This window comes from Coffea eugenioides, chromosome 2 (assembly GCF_003713205.1).
Source record: "Coffea eugenioides isolate CCC68of chromosome 2, Ceug_1.0, whole genome shotgun sequence".
In the NCBI taxonomy this organism is placed as follows: Eukaryota; Viridiplantae; Streptophyta; class Magnoliopsida; order Gentianales; family Rubiaceae; genus Coffea; species Coffea eugenioides.
Window position 1 is genome coordinate 41,656,891 of NC_040036.1, and position 16,735 is coordinate 41,673,625.

Consider the following 16,735-nt stretch of genomic DNA (forward strand, 5'->3'; position numbering starts at 1 on the left):
AGTTCTCAAGGAAAAAAATTGTTGAATCCACATGAAACAATAACCAAATACTTAACTATTAATTTCATACTAGTCCATGCTTTTAAAAAAGCAATACTCACCATAGTTATAAAGAATGAAAAGAATTAACAATACTTGGAAAAGCTTATCCCAACATCAGAATTCGTGGAGAAATAACAATAAAAGTGTCCATCAAATTATGCTCAAATCCATATGCTAAGTATTACACAATAGCTTGTTGCCCTTGTTGGATGCCTAAATTTTAACCAATAATACTCTAGGAAAGACAGCTATTGGGCTAGCCAATCCAAGTCTATCATTTTTGACAAGGGTTTATTTTACGTATTTTTAGTGTGTTTTATTAGTTAATTTTGGTTTGATTATTTTGTTTTATAACTAAAATAACTAAGGTTTTGGTAAAAATCTACATTTTATGTTAAATTGGCTAAATATTGCATTTGTTGGATTTTTATGGGAAAAACTTCATATTTTGTAGGTTTAATGATTCAATCATCAAATGAAGTGCATTGAGAAGATATTTGGATGATTGAAGATGGATTAAAGTGGGGAAAATAAAATATGAAGTGTAAAAGGAAGAAATGCAATTTGAGGACAAAAAATCAAGAAAAGTCAGCTTTGACAACTCAGACATATTTTCGTATTTTGACTATATCAGGAGCTACAATGATCGGATCAAGGTGATCTTGGTACCATTTTGAAGCTAAGAGATATATCTGCATTTGGTATGAAGACATCAAAGTCCAATTCAGCCGTTTTCCTGGTCAAAAGGTCGAAACACAGAAACTTATCTGGATGGTCGAAAGCTGAAACCCAGAATTGACCAGTCTATGGTATTTTGACCATATCTCCGTCCACCGATCTCCAAATTAGATGATTCTTGAAGCATTGGAACTCTAATTCAAAGGACTACAACTTTTGTGTTTTACACAAAAGCCAGTTCGGCCTTCATCATGGAGAAAAATGCAGTTGAAGTGAGGTCAAAAGTAAAAACGTGTCTGGCAGCCGAATTTCTGTAATTTGCTCAGCCATTTTTCTCATCTTCACACTACTTTCCAGCTAGAGTTGGAGAGAAAACGTAGGCTGCACATGCTTCAGAAGACATAAGGAAGAGATATAGCCAAGGTTCCAAGTCAAAAGCCATTATTTTTGACTCCCTTAACAAATTCAGATTTGGAGAATCATAGCAGAAATTTTTGACTGGTAAGGGAAGGACTTTTCATCAGCTTATATGCAGGACATTCAGAATCATACGGGAGAAGCTTGGAGTCTGCAAAAATGTAGCTTTTCCATTCTCTTATTGTTAGATTAGTTTAGTATAGAGTAGTAGTTCATCCTTCTTGTTTATTAGCTAGGCAAAGATGAAGAAGGAGATGAAGAAGGCAAGGAAAGAGCTCATGTGACAAGGGTTATTTTTCCTTTCCAACTCTTTATCTTTTGTATTTGATTCCAAGTTTAGCTAATATATAAGTTCTGGATTTTGTGTTTAATATGTTTAGTTAAAGTTTATGCCTAGAGTTATGGTTGAACTTGCTATATTTTGTTAATGATGTTTATTTGGTTATTTGGTCATATTATTTTGAGCAAGCTATTTATCACTTTTGGTTATCTAATCATGATTAACTGGCCATTAATTATGATAATCTTAAGGTGTTAAGTTTGCAATGAAAATTGGAATTTAACACTAGTTCAAAGAAGTGATAAGCCTAGGGAGTACACTCACGAAAGTAGAGGTGCACCTATGCGGCTTAAGTGACTTGTTTCATGTAATTTCATAGAAGAAATGAACTTGTAGTTAATTTCATAACCACGAGAGTAGGTATGATTTAATTACAAGTATAGTTGATTCACTACGAAAGTAGGTTTCACATACATTAGGAAATTACGCCATAACTAATCAAGATAATAGCATTCACTTAACCGATAATCTCATTTGCAAGAGTAGTAAGGAATTCCATATCTCTAGGAGCTTTCTGGTGTTATTTTCTTAAATTTTATATTTGTGGTAGTCTAAATAATAAAGGAGTTTGAAAACATCGGTAATTGCATTCTTCCCTGTGGGATCGACCCGATATATACCCTAAACTACTAGTTGATCTGTATACTTGCAGTGAACGGGTGTAATTCGATATTTTTTAGCTTGCACGTATGTAAAATACCCGTCAAGTTTTTGGCGCGTTTTGGTGCGTCGCGTTTTCGGAGGAAAAAAAAAAAAAAATTTTGCAGCTTCCTTGATTCTCTTTTTCTTCTTTTCCTCATATATTTTCTTGTACCTTCAGTTGCTTATTGTGTATTTTCTATAGGTACATCACCACCACAAAGGCTTAGGAATTACGGATCGCCGTTATATGTTTATTAAGCCTTTGTTATCACTTTTGTTTCTCATTTTCCATTTTTAGGTTTATATCACTAATGGTTACCAAATGGAACTCATGAAGCGATGAAGACAAGCGAACAACATACCTTGAAGCTTCATATTCAATCACAACAATAGGGGAGTATTATTTTTTTTTATCTTGATTTTCCTTCTTACACATTGAGGACAATGTGTATGTTAAGTGTGGGGGGAGAATTGAGATTATATATATTGTATGTGATTGAATTATTAGTTGCAAATATTGGACTTGTGTTAAAATTCAAAATTTTTCTAAAATCTTGTCCAAAATTGCAAACTTGCCCCAAAAAGTTTCATATTTTTTCAATTTTATCCAAGGGGTAACAAGTTTCATACCATTAGTAGTTCAAATTCCTTCTACATTTGAGATAAATATATGTGATTTGGAAACTTCTTTTCTCATTTAACTTGGAAATGACTATTATGTGATTATAATTTTTGCATTTGTAGGAAAGTATATCTTTTAAAGTGGAGAAAATTATGCCTATATTTTTTTTTGCATATTTGATGAAATTTCTTCTCTTTATTGGATTTTATAAGTTAAGTGATAAATATGGTCAATAATTGCAATACTCTTCTCATGATTATGCTTTCGAGGGAATGTTATTATCTTTACTTTAATGATGAAAAATGAAAAAAAAGAAAAAGAGAAACAAAAAACAAAAGAAAAAGAAAATAAATAAATTCTTCTACTCCAATGATTCTTGTACTTAGTAACCGGGAGTCTTCATCTACAAATGTCGACTTTCGCGTAAAACGGTACTTGAATTAAGAGTATGCAAAGCAACTTGAGTATGTGAAGTGTTGAGTAACCGGTGATCTTCATCTAAAAATGTCGATCCTCGCGTCAAAAGGCATTCTCACGTCTTAAGTAATATTTAGATATGTAATATTAATAAATATCTTTTTAAACAGAATTAAAAGATGATCATGAGTTTAGGAAGCATTATTATTGACCATATGAGTTACTTACTTGTAAGATTGGGTAAGGATGAAAAAATTGATTTGAATTTGTTATAATGACGGTATAATTGGCTCTCATTTACTTGATATTATGAGTACTTGAACTTAATTGAATAATTGCATAATGGTTATTTACTTTGTTTTGAGGAAATAAAGTTGAAATGCTACATATATTTATTTTCAAATTTTGGATCATTGTTGGTTTGTATTTTTATTGCTTGAGGACAAGCAATGGTTCAAGTGTGGGGGTATTTCATTTTCTTTCCCACTTTAAAAGAGTGATATTCACACGAAAATGTGGCATGTGAGTTAGGACAACTTGATTATATACTATAAATACCAGTTCTAATCTTAATAAGTGTTAAGTACTTGAATAAACTTAGCTACTACTAGTAATAGATAAACTAATGATAAAAAATACTACCTATCCCTAATTAAAATTAATATCTAGTTATAATACTTAGCTTCTAAAGCCAAGGTCCTTGGAGCCATTTGTCTGAGACATTTCAGGCAAGTCAGAATTCAGATGCATCTGCACGGAGCCCATCAATCATCATAGTAAAGCAAAACTACACGAGTTAAAGGCCTCTCTGACTACCAATTGCATGAGAGTTTCTTGTTATGTTCTTATGCAAGATGGTGTTAAATGCCACAATTATTACTGTAGATGCTTATTCAAAGACCTAGACATCATCAATTGCTTTAGAAATTATCAATTACATCATATGCTTAAGTAGATAAAGTACTTGTATTAGATGCATCTATGTTGTACGCTATGGAAGATAAACAAACAAAAAAATTTTCAGCTAGCATAAAATTGAATAGTTTCACGTAGACAAAAATATTGAGCATGAGACAAGAACTTATGAATATGATAGACAACAACTTCATAACTAGGGAAGACATATATACAAAATTCATATATTTGCATTCAGATAATGATGGAGATCTAAAAGAGAAGATTACAGTAAATAATGGCTAAAGGTGAAGTATGAAGAAGAACAATATACAACAATAAATTAACGACAACCAAATCTAGTTTCTTCTTAGGATTGTTTTACCCTGCAAAGGGTAGTTTTTTAACTGGAAAGAAATAGAAAGAAAACAAAGAAAAAATGAGAGCTATGAGTTTTTTTCCTTTTTGTCTGAGAATAATAAGCTACAGAAAACTTGTTCATGAAAAAAAAGAATTTTCGCTAGAAAAAGCTTTGAAAGGAGAGAGCTGGGGAAGAAAGAAAAAAGAAAAGGAAAAAAAAGAAGCTAAGTACATACCTGCAAAATCTAGGGAGAAAATTGATTTTCTCTTTAGGAGAAGATCTAAGCCTAGCTATGGCTGCAGAAAGTGTTATGTTGTTGTGGAGTAACTGCAACTTTTCAATGTAAGATAGGGTTGAGTGAGTGTGAAGACTTTGTTTGGGTTTTGACCATTAGCTGAAATGATCTCGGGCCAGTGACTCAGGCTTCTCAAGCTCAGTAGCAGTCAAGTGTCGGCAGTGGACTGATCTGAGGATGTTAGACATAGTAGGGAGTGGTGGAGGTGGGCTTAGTGGGTTGCACCGAAAAAAGAGCTTGGAGATGGAGCTAGCAGAGATAGCGGTGGCGGAAGTGGGAATTGGGAGTTTGAGAGTTGGGACAGTCGGCAGAGAAAGAAGTTCAAAACTTCGATTGGATGGAGGAAGTGAGGAATTCGGAATTAGATAACCTAATAGAGAAAGTGAGAAATAGAAGAAGTTGTAAATTTTAATTGATGTAAGTGTATTTTACTTGAGTCTATCGAGCAGCTCATCGAGCTATCGAGCCTAAGAAATAAAGGCTCGTGCTCGACTCCTTTGTTTTAAAGAACGGCTTGAGCTCGGCTCGAGCTTGTGTTGACCGAGCTCGAGCCAAGCTTTAACCCAAACTGCTCGTCAGTTGCTCGAGTCATCAGCAGGCCTAGTACACATAGCCCCTAGTTTCCAAAATTAAAAAAAAATTAACATTTTAAAAAATTTCAAAATTAATAAAATAAAAGATGTTTGATGCCTCATTTTTTTTCAAACGTAAACAACATATCATATATCACCCATAACAAATTTAGATAGTTTGCTTACAAGTTTGGAGCAACTGCTTCTAATCTTCTCTAGCTAATCTAGTTAACCAGAGAGGGAAGGATACCTTCCAGTAAATATCCTTTACTAGGTTCAAGGCAAATCTTGCCAAGCTATGACTAACAACATTTCCTTCCCTTCAAATGAAAGAAAAGCAATACTTGCTGAATTTTTGTTTTAACAGCTTGATATCTTCAACCAACATTCGGATAGGGTGTTAATTATTAGTAATTTTATTGTTAATTTCCCCTTTGTCCTTGCCAAATATTGTTTTAATTAGTAATATTTACTTATATTTGGTATCTGGACTTAATTTCAGGGAATGGAACAGAAAACTACAAAAAATGAGACTTTTTGGAGATAATTGAGATTTCAAACAACCAGGCCCACATGGTGCTACAAAGAGATTGCATTTCCTTTGCTGATTAGGAGATTGGAGTCCTACAAGTAAAATAGGAAACAAAACAAGAAGGAAAGCCTCGGTTGGTGCAGGAAGCTTTGGGAGGACTTTTGCTCTCAATTGTGTGGGGACCACGGAGAAAAGAAAGGCATTAGTCATTGGACTTAAAAGGAAACAAACGTACAGAGGATTGGTTTTGTTCCTTATCCGGCGGGACCACGGAGAGAAGTGAAGCAATTTGTTTTAGATTAGGAGACAATTCTTTTCCTTTGGCCGCGACTTTATCTTTGGGGAATTGGGAGTTTTTCTGTTGTTCTTACTTTATCGTTTTCTTCTTATCTCAATTTTGGTGACAAGGGCCGCAAGGACTTCGGCAATTTTGCATGGGATTTCCTCCATGAAGATGAACTAATTCATTTTTTCTAGTCGAAGGTCAACTTGAGAACTCGGTTTCGAACATCTGTGAGATCTAATTATTTTACTTATTTCTTTTATTTATTGGTATTTGTACGTTTTCTGATTTAATTGCTTATGATTGTTTTGTTATTTGAATGTCAAGGGCCCGATGTTCGAATTAACCTAATAATCTACTGTCATATTAATTGATTGAATCCGTAATTGTTTAATTGATTAATACCAGTGGCGCCTAGCGTGATTGGTTTCATGTTAGGGAAACGTATGATCTAACTCAAACAAACCCTCGTAGCGTGTTTGTTGGTTAGGGTTGGGTTTTTCTAGATCTTAATGCAATTGGGGAATTAAATCCTACGATCGTACCTAGGGTTATTTCTTGATTAGAGAAATAGTTAACGGTCGTACCTCAACTATCGAGAAATTAAGGAAAGGCAGGTTGTTCATCGCGTGTATGACAACTATAACCAATCTATTAATGAGTAATTGAATTATCTTTGCATCGATGATCAGTTGAATGGACCGTGTCTGAAAAGTTGCACCTTTGGCTAGAGTCATATTGGTTATTGATTAATTTCTATTTATTTCTATTAGTTGTTTTATTAGTTAGTTAATTAGTTATTTTATATTCTCCAAAAAACCCCCCATACTTTGGACTTTAAAAGAAATGAATTATCCCCAATCTCTGTGGATTCGACCCTGCTCACTGTATATACAAAATTTGTATTTTTCTTGAGTAGGTAATTATTATTGCACAGGCTCGACACCCTGTCAATTTTTGGCGCCGCTGCCGGGGACTGGTGCCAGATTAATTTGTTTCTTTTTGAGTTCATCTTTTTCTTATTTTTTTTATTTATTTTTCTCTTATTTTTTTATATAGTTTATGGCTTCTAACACTCCGTATTTTGGTGATAGACTGGATTTTGTTTCCAGGGAAGGCAATGAGGCTTATTTTTTTGCTAAGTTTGTGTATTCAGAGGCACTAAACTCTATTAGAGAAAAAATGGCTGCTGCAACCTGTAAAATTTGTTATGCCAGGGATCATTCAACCGGTATGTGCCCCGAATATCAAGATAATCTGAGTGTCCCAATCAATAATTATGGAGATTTTTCACCCTGGTCTCAAATGTGGTATAACCCTAATCCAAACGGGTATGATCAAGGATGGTGGGATAACTCCAGTTATAATTATACAACAGGGCCAATGAATTTTCAGCAGTATGAGTCTCAAGAATCATCATCTATGTCGGGTATGTCTCTTGAAGAAATAGTTGAATCAATAGCTACTAATACATATCAATTCCAACAGGAGACAGAAATGAGAAATGGGATGATGAAGGATGCAATGAGTAATCTGGCAGATCAAATATGTCTATTGACATCCAAAATAAATCGATTGGCTTCTCAAATTGAAGAATTGCCCTCGAAAATCATTGTTGATTTTGAAGAAAATGAGAGTGCAATTTGCTTGACTAGTGATGAGGAGATGCAAGAGTGTCAAAATGAGAGATCTACAGATGCAGTTGAAAAAGAAGCCGAAAAGGAAGAAATGGAACCCCAACCGCAACCCATTCAAGTGAAAGAATCCAGTGAAGAATCATCAAATGTGGTGACACCACCTCCATTCCCTAACCCGCATTTTCCTAACTCTTACTCTATGATTTCTGCTAATGAGATTGATTTTGTTATACCGGAAGTTTTTGAGTCTCATGGCAGAAATAAGTTAAGAGTAGCTATGGTCAAATATCTTGAACCGTTGAGTGCTCTTGATGGAGGAGTGGATGAAGAATTGAGATCACTGCTTGATTATTTGGCGCCATCTACTAGTCCAAGGAAAACCGTAACTCGTGTGCTCAAGGATTACTCTATTTACGAGGGTTATCAGGACTATATAAAGGATGAAGCATTGAAACGAGCCACAAGATTTTATCCTCCCTGAGCAAAGATGACAATGTCTAGCCAAAGACATTAAAAAAAGGCGCTTTTTGGGAGACAACCCAAATATTGATTTTATTGTTTTTCGTTGTTAAATTCTTTAATTATGTCGTTTCTTATTTAGGTTGTGGTCGGTCTTAATGTTTTCCTCCACTGTGGTCAGGACAGCAATTTTGGCGTGCCCACGCGGTGTTTGTGACTCCTGAGGTTAGTGGGTGTCTTGGCAGGAAATGCAATCTTGGCGGGCCTACGCCATGTTAATGACTCCTGAGGTCAGTGGACGTTTTATAATCATGGCGTACCAACGCTGTGTTTAACGACCCAAAACCCCCAAAAAAAAAATTAAAAATTTCACATTGAGAAAATTCAAAAAGAAAAAAAAAAAGAAAAAAACCATTTTTTTCTTTTTCTTCAAAAATTCTAATTTTGAAAATTTAAATCCAGAAAAAAATTGGAAAAAACATTGGAAAAAAAAAAACCCCCAAAACCAATTTATTTTCTTTTCTTTTTCTTTTTTTTTCTTTCTTTCTTTCTTTTCTTTCTTTCCTTTCCTTTTCTTCTTCTTCTCCGCTGTTCCCCTGTTTTCCACTTTTCCTTCTCTTCTTTCGTTCGTCTGCCGCCGCAAGCCCACACCGCCACTTTTCCTTCATTTTTCGTTCATTGGTAATGTTATCTCTGAAGTTAAGGTGTAATAGTACTTCATTCGTTAAAAAGTTTGGCATGTCCAGATGACGAATTGTGTTTTGGTTTTAAGTTATGTGGATTTTTAGTCGGTTTGCTTGCGTGAGTCCTGGCGAGAGTTAGGCAGGCGACCCGCCAACCCTCTGGTTCGCCTTAGGGAGAAGTGGGGCTGTCACAGGTGGTATCAGAGCTCTTATCGAGCTCGTACCGGGAGAGGATTCTCGGACTGTGGGATTGGCTTGTTAAGTGTGGAACAAAAGTCTATAGTTGGGGATATTAGATATGTATGTTGGGTAGGAATCTCAGATATAGGTAAGTTACTCTTGGGACTGGCCAGCCTGAGGTGTGAATTATCCTATTGTCAGATTCTTGTACCCGAATACCAGATATTTCATTCAATGGTGTATTTGCAAATTGGGAAGAATTCAGTATGTTGCATTATGATGTGACTAGAAAGCATGATTAAATTTGGGAAAGTGAATCGAAAGGACCAAGCCTAGCTTTTGAAAGTTAAAGGTGAAGAGTCAATAGTGAGATTTTGAAGATTAGTGCCAATTCTGTATTTAAGATGAATAATTTTACTAGTCATCCAGTGGTAAATGGAATATATGCCATCTTTTACCTAAAATATTGGTTTAGACATAGAAATTGAGTGAAATCGTAGTTTAAGTAAGAACTATGCAGTTGTGAATAGCTCTAAACCTTGAGGAGAGTTTTCAAAATTGAGGTGAGTTCTCGATGGCATTTGGCTCCTTAAATTTTGTTGGAGGATTATTTGGAGCTATTATATGAAATGTTTGAGATCGTTGGGAATACTCAAGAGCCATTGATGTACATATGTAATGATCATACTCTTTGATTGGATATTAGACGTAGTAGATCTATAATTTACGATGGAATGCAGAACTTTAATTGAAAAGATAGTTGATGTAGCCCTCTCGCTCAGTTGCAAACTAGACTATTGAGCACGACCTTTTATACCTTTTGTTTATGATAGTTGGGGTGATGCTTGTGTTTTGGCCTGTATATTTTGTTAAGCATGATATTGGTTCCCTTTTGAAGTATTGGAATGCTATAAATTCTGTACTTGATTATGTTGGTTTGTTAACTTGTTTGGTAGTACACACGCAAAGTTTTATTTTCATTATCGACTCATGCAATGACATGCTCTTATTTTGGTTGATTGTTCTTCCTTTTGTATGATCTTGTTCATAAAAAAAAAATAATACAGACAATTTTAGTTTGAAATAAAAGTGTCATTTTAAACCTTACAGCCTTAAATTTGAAAATATTGATCCGAATTGAACTTGAAAAGAGACACGAGAAAAAGTTAGGATTAACTCGTCAAAGGATATTAATGGTTCGAAACCGTTAGAAGAGTTATACAGATAATAGAAAGAAAGATTGATAGATAGTCTTGTATAAACTAATGGGATCCTAGTACTCGATCTAAGTCGAAACTGAACGAGGAGATGAGATCTACTGGTATTATGATGAATTGACCTAGTTGAGTAACTAGTAAGGTTCTCCCTTGTGAACCTAAGAATTACTTTACATATATCTTGTGATTGGCCCTATAGGCATGTTTTAAACTTTTACGAATATTTGAACTTTTCTTATATCTAAGAATGAATATTGGTCGTGAATTGGAGAGTAAATAGTTAAGTTTTATGTGGCATAAAAGCTAATTCTCAGATTAGGTGCGAAGAGTAGAGGCGTTGGACCAAAGTTTAAGTAAATACGAACCTGCATGTCTGCTTATAGTTTTTTTAAAAGCATTTTTATTCTCAAAAGTGATTTGTGGGGTTAAATGATTTTTCTTGATCAAACGTCCCAAATAACAAATGTTAAACTTCTTACCAAAAGTCGAATGCATTTAAAAAGACTTGTTTGACTTCTTATTAAAGTGTACTTGAGTTTGATATATGCTTTGATTGACTTTGTTCTGTGGTGTAATTAAATTGATCATAAATTTGCTTTGTATTAATGATATATATGGAGTGAAATTAACTGCAATTGTATGCATGCATAATTGGTTATTACATATTGTAAATCAACTCGTTGTGAGAAATATAGAGCTTAGGGAGCGATAATGTCAGGTTTATAATGCTATATTAGGTGAAGATTGTTTAATTGAGTATAACGCGCAGATAAATTGTAAATCCAAGTAGTTGAATTTTTATATACTTTGGGAAGTAGTCGAGACGACACATAAATTACGGAGGGAAAACACTAAGACCAAATTCCTTTGGGTAAGGTTTTGTGGTAAACATGAATGATTAGACGAAGTGATGTGGAAATGGAAGGTAAAATATGGAAAGGACAAACATTTAGAGAATCTAGAACCGAGTGGAAGTAAGGCAAGCAAATGCTAAACAAGCTTGGGCGGTGCTTGAGAGAAACCAAAGGAAAATTCCAAGCCAATGGTCTGTTAAATACAAGCGGTTACCGAAAGGAAAAGCAGAAAACTATCTGCTAAAGTTTGGGCGGTGGTTGAGAACAAAATAAAACTTTAGTTCGTCTCTTTACCAGGCCAACACCGAGAGAAACAGAGAGAGAGAGCCTAGTGAGCTTCGTCATCAACTAACCAAGGATTGGAGGGAACAAAGTCGGAAAGGAAACTGATTTCATCTGCGATTCCTAACACTTAAGGCAAGAGGTAAGTTTCGTGAATAACACTTATATACTGAGTGCAGCTGAGTATATGTTTAAGCTGCAAGTTGAGTTTTAGCAGAGGAAAGTGAGCTTCAACTGAGGGAAATTTCTGGTTTGAAGCTCAAATGATCCTTGACTGAAGCTGTGAGAACTGAATGATGATCAACTGAAATTGCAGGTTGTTATCAATGGGAAAAAAATGGAAGAATATTATAGGAAATGCATGGAAATGTTTATTTCTGATATTATGTAAAGTTTAGCCGTGGAAACTTGTGAAAGTTGGAACCTTGTGAAAGAGATATGGAAGCCGAGTCACGACGACAGAGCCATAAACCGAGACAACTCCAAGAGCAAGAGGAACAACGGGGATCTGCGGTCAACCAGAACCAGGGACAAGGAACCCATATAGGTGACTCAGTAGCCACTGCTTTGAACCGGATGACTGGCCTTTTAGAGTTTATAGCACCCAACAGGACCAAGTGGGACTGTAATCCACGTAGAAAACGGAATGTAGGGGAGGACAAGCCCTAGAAACATATTAAAAGTTCATCTACCCAAGTTTTTCGGGGCTTTGATCCGAAAGCAGCTGAAAATTAGTAGGAAAATATGATAACATTTTGAAGCCTTGAGATACTCGGAAGAAAGATTTGGAGTTTGAAGTAGGAGACAAAGTTTTCCTAAGGATTAAACCCGTGAAGGGCGGAGTAGGGTCCAAAAAGGGTAAAAAGTTAAAGCCGTGGTATATTGGACCTTTTGAAATCTTGAGACGAATCGGAAAGGTGGCGTATCAACTGCAATTGCCTTTGAGCATGGCCAAGATTCACAATGTATTTAATGTCTCTATGCTTAGGAAATATCACCCTGATCCAAGCCATGTGTTGCAATTGGAAGGAATTGAAGTGGATGAATCATTAACTTATGAGGAAGGACCAGTTAAGATTTTGGAAAGAGAAGTGAGGGAATTGAGAAATAAGAAAATTCCTTTGATAAAGATTCTATGGAGAAATCATGGTTTAGAGGAGGCAACTTGGGAATTAGAAGAGGAAATGCAGAGAAAGTACCCCGATCTATTTCTATAGAAGGTGAGAATTTTAAGGACAAAATTCATTTTAAGGAGGGGAGGATGTGAGAACCTTGAAATCATAAATATACATATATACATACATGTACGTGTTGCATGTGCATTTTAGATTTTTAATAAATTTTATTATTATTTGATCTTAAATAAGTGTGTAAAAATAATTTGTTTTAGGTCAAATAATCCAATTGTACAAAATAATAGATCTATTTGAATTTTTTTTTTGCCAAGTTAAGTTAATAATTCTTGACGTTGAGTGTGTCATTATTTTTATTTTAATTCTTTGATTGCAATAACTAATTTTAAGTATTAATAACATTAAGTGTTAACGGGAACTAGAATTAAGGCAAATCGTTTTAAAGCCAAAACTTTTTATATTTATACGTAGGACGTTGTATTTCGATAATTGAGTTTTGCAAGGTGAGTATGCTAGTAGGCTATCGAATTTCATTTGAGGAAAAATCTCGGGGTTAGTATACAAATGAGGGACCTAAGTGGAAGGTCGAACAAGTTGCTAAAAGACCAAAATAGCCTTCCCTCCATTTCAAATCAACCATGCAGCCATGGAGTTTCCTAGAACCATCTCCAATTTCAAACAATTTCAGCATGCCGGCTCCGTGATCCATTTCAGCAATTCCGCCATTATAAAACCGACTCAGCTCCACTACAACAACTACCATTCACTCCAATATCCTCATTTCATTTGTTTCTCTGCTATCAGCCGTGAGTGACCAGCCTTTGGAATTAACGACCGAGAGAGAGAGTTGAGCTTTTCATCCTTTTCCTTCTTGTCCGTAAGCTAGAAAGAGAGGAGAGAGACTAGCCGTCCATTTTCCTTCCATCAGTGAGCTGGTGATGAGATTGAGAGCTATATTGTCCCCATCCTAGTCGCAAGCTAGAGCAAGGGAGAGGAAGTGCTAGCGGGCTGCAATTCTGGATAGCCGAGAGGAAGAAATTTTGCAGCTGCCTGTCGTGTGAGCTAAGCCTTAAACTGAGGTAATTTCTGGAATTAAACTAGTTGATTATGGGTTGATGAAGTTGTTTATAAGCATGCATGTAGGGTTGTGCGGTTGGATGACAAAATTGAGTTGCAAGAAATCTGGTTGTGAAGGAATTGGAATTGCCGGGAGCTTGAGCTGGAAATTTCAGCTTTAACCTGTTACTTTGTGATGATCTGAGCTTAGTTGTGTGTTTAGTTAATTAATAGCTAGATGATTACGTTTTGCATGAGGTTAATCAACCTTGTTTAAGCAAGAAAAGTGAAGGAATATAGAATCTGTTTACATGCATGTTAACCGAGAGAGAGTTTGGATGAATTTCTGGTAAGATGGTGATTTTGATGACATTCGAACTTGGTTTTGGATCTAATATGATAGATAACTTGTTATTTGGTGTTGCATGTGAACTTTATGGCCAGAAATTCGGTTGTATGGCTGGAATTTTTTTTATTGGAAGTTGCTGGACTGCTAAACCAATTTTCCAGCTTAGCCGATGGAGTTGTTTTGGGAATTGTATGGGTATTTTAGTATGAATTTTGCTGGAAAGTGTTTGATTCTCACTTGGTTGCGTGTTTAGCTAACTAAATACTGGATGATTAAGCCCTGCATGAGATTTATTAGCAGTGTGTAAACCAGAAATTTGAAGGAAAAAAAAATCTGGATGCATGCATGACAACCGAGTAGGTTGGATGATTTTTTTTCTATGATGTCCGCACTTGGATTGGATCAAAACTGATTGATAGTTAATTATTTTGATCATGCATGAAGCTGAGATGAGTCGTGTTTAATAAAAAAAAGGAGGAAGAAAAGAAAGCTGAATTGCGGCCGAAAGAAGAGGTTGAGCATTTAATTAGTTTTCCATTGAATTTTAGCTAAGATTTTCATATGGAATGTTTAAAATTTACTTGTAGCTTGCTAATCACCTTTTGCATGTTGAATTAAGTAAAAATTGAAGAAAAATTTGAATTTTAGAATTATTTGGGAGTCAAGTTGGCTGTGGTTTTTCTTCTTGTTTTGGGTTGAACATTTAACTAGTTTCTCTCGAATTTTTAGCTAAGACTCTCGTATTGGATGTTAAGAGTAGTTTGTGGCTGGTTAATCTTCTTTTGCATGTTAAGTGTTTAGTGTTTAAAGCAAGCTAAGGATAGAAACCTTGTTGAAAATTTTGAAGTATCTTTGCTGGAATTTGTACATGGTTGCTAGCCGTACTAATTGAAACTTTTAGTGAGATTATTTTCTGGATTTGCGTATTATTTGTTTTAGTTTAAGTTGAGCAGACTATAAGCTATATGTTTAGTGTATCTAGCAAGTAAAAGATGGAGATTTAATAGACATCTTGAATTGACATTTGCTAGAATTTTTCTTGACTATCAAAGCAAGAAAGGAAAATATGAACTTCTAGAGTTATTTGAATGTGAGCTAGCCGTGACTTATCTTCTATACTTGAGTTAAATTTCTGTTGGCTGTGGCAAGGGATGTTTGTTTGATACCAAGAGCTAATGATTGATGAAGCTCTTGGCCATTTGAGTAGTTTTTGGCAAGAATTTAATTTTGGTAAATTTGTTTTAGTGATTGGCTAAAATGTAATTGGAAGGTCCGTGGTTTGTGATTGGGAATTGTTTTGATACCTCGGACTTCCTTTGTTAAATTTTGTTTGGATCTGAATCTGTTGAGACCTAGGGCTAATGATTGATGAAGCCCTAGTGAAATTTATATTTGAATTGTGTTTTAGCTGTATTGGCAACTTGGAATACAATGTGCAAATGAATTGGAATCGTGAAGTCCATTTTAATTTTTTGAATGCAAATACTCTTAAATCAAGCCTTGTGGAAATATTTTACCTTAATAGCAAGCTATATATATATATATAGTATAGTACGTTAATATTAAAATTTAAATATCAGGACTTTTAAAACCTTGCCGACTAGTTAATGCTTTTCTTTACTTAAACTAGTTTTATTACCTTTAAGGAATAATTGTATTAACTTCCAAACTTTAAAGTTTTTTCATAAAAATTACCCTTGACCAGTTGTTTTAGAGGAAATTTGGAAAAACACTAGATTTGAATAATTTCAAATAAAAGACATAGAAAACTTGTTCGGCAAGAAAACTTGTTTAAACTAATTTGGTTCTAGTTTGCTTCTAGAAAGGAAATATCTTTAAAAGAAACCTCACGAAACATTTTGTTTCTTTTCCAGCTTTAATCTTAAGAGGGAGTTATTGATTTATTTCGAGGAATTAAACTAGTTTTATACAAGATAATCTTCTATATATAAACCAAAGGTGTGTTTAGTAAAACTTATAGTTTTAAAACCTGGATTTCTAGGGTTTAACGAGGACGTGGACTATGATTCCCAGCTTGACTTTTGACCTTCACGTTTGGTGAGTGTCCGTGCTTGTTTTATGACTAATGTGTTAAAGTGCTTTCTTGACTTGTTATATGATAATTGGAAAGTGTTTTTCCTGAATCATCGAAGTGGCAGTGTGTACTTTATCGCACTAGCCTTTCGAGTGGTGACTTGCTTGAAATGTTTTCTCGAATATCTTGCAATTATTGACTGGAGCGTGGACTTGTCAACTAATCTACTAGGCAGGGAAAGGTACCACACCTTAAGGGTGAGAGGGCCTCTTATCCTAACATGGTAACCTCTTGTTGGACACAACGTCGTTGGGTGAATCCCTCGACCAGTCTATACTAACCTCTTGTTGGACGCAACGTCGTTGGGTGAATCCCTCGACCAGTCCCTAAGGTATACTCGAGTATTACCACTCTCTTGTTCGGCGTTCGGGCCCGGTAGGGGGAGCAAGCTGGTTGGAGCGTGTTAAGGAAAAAAAATAATGAATCTACATGGACTTTAGATAGTGAGAGTTGACAGAGGGTCAACTACGGTTAATTTTGATCAAGTGCGGGGAAAATGGCTCCTGAGAGCCCCTGTATCCTACCCTGTGCTGTTATACGCTTTCCTATTTGTGAATTTAAGTTTAGAACTATTATTTGCTATTTGTTTATATGATTGCATGTTTTGGACACCACTGAGCTTTGGCTCACCACACGATATTTGTTTTCCTTAACAGGTTTCGGCATTCGGATGTTTTGAAGTCTGCTTTTAGCTG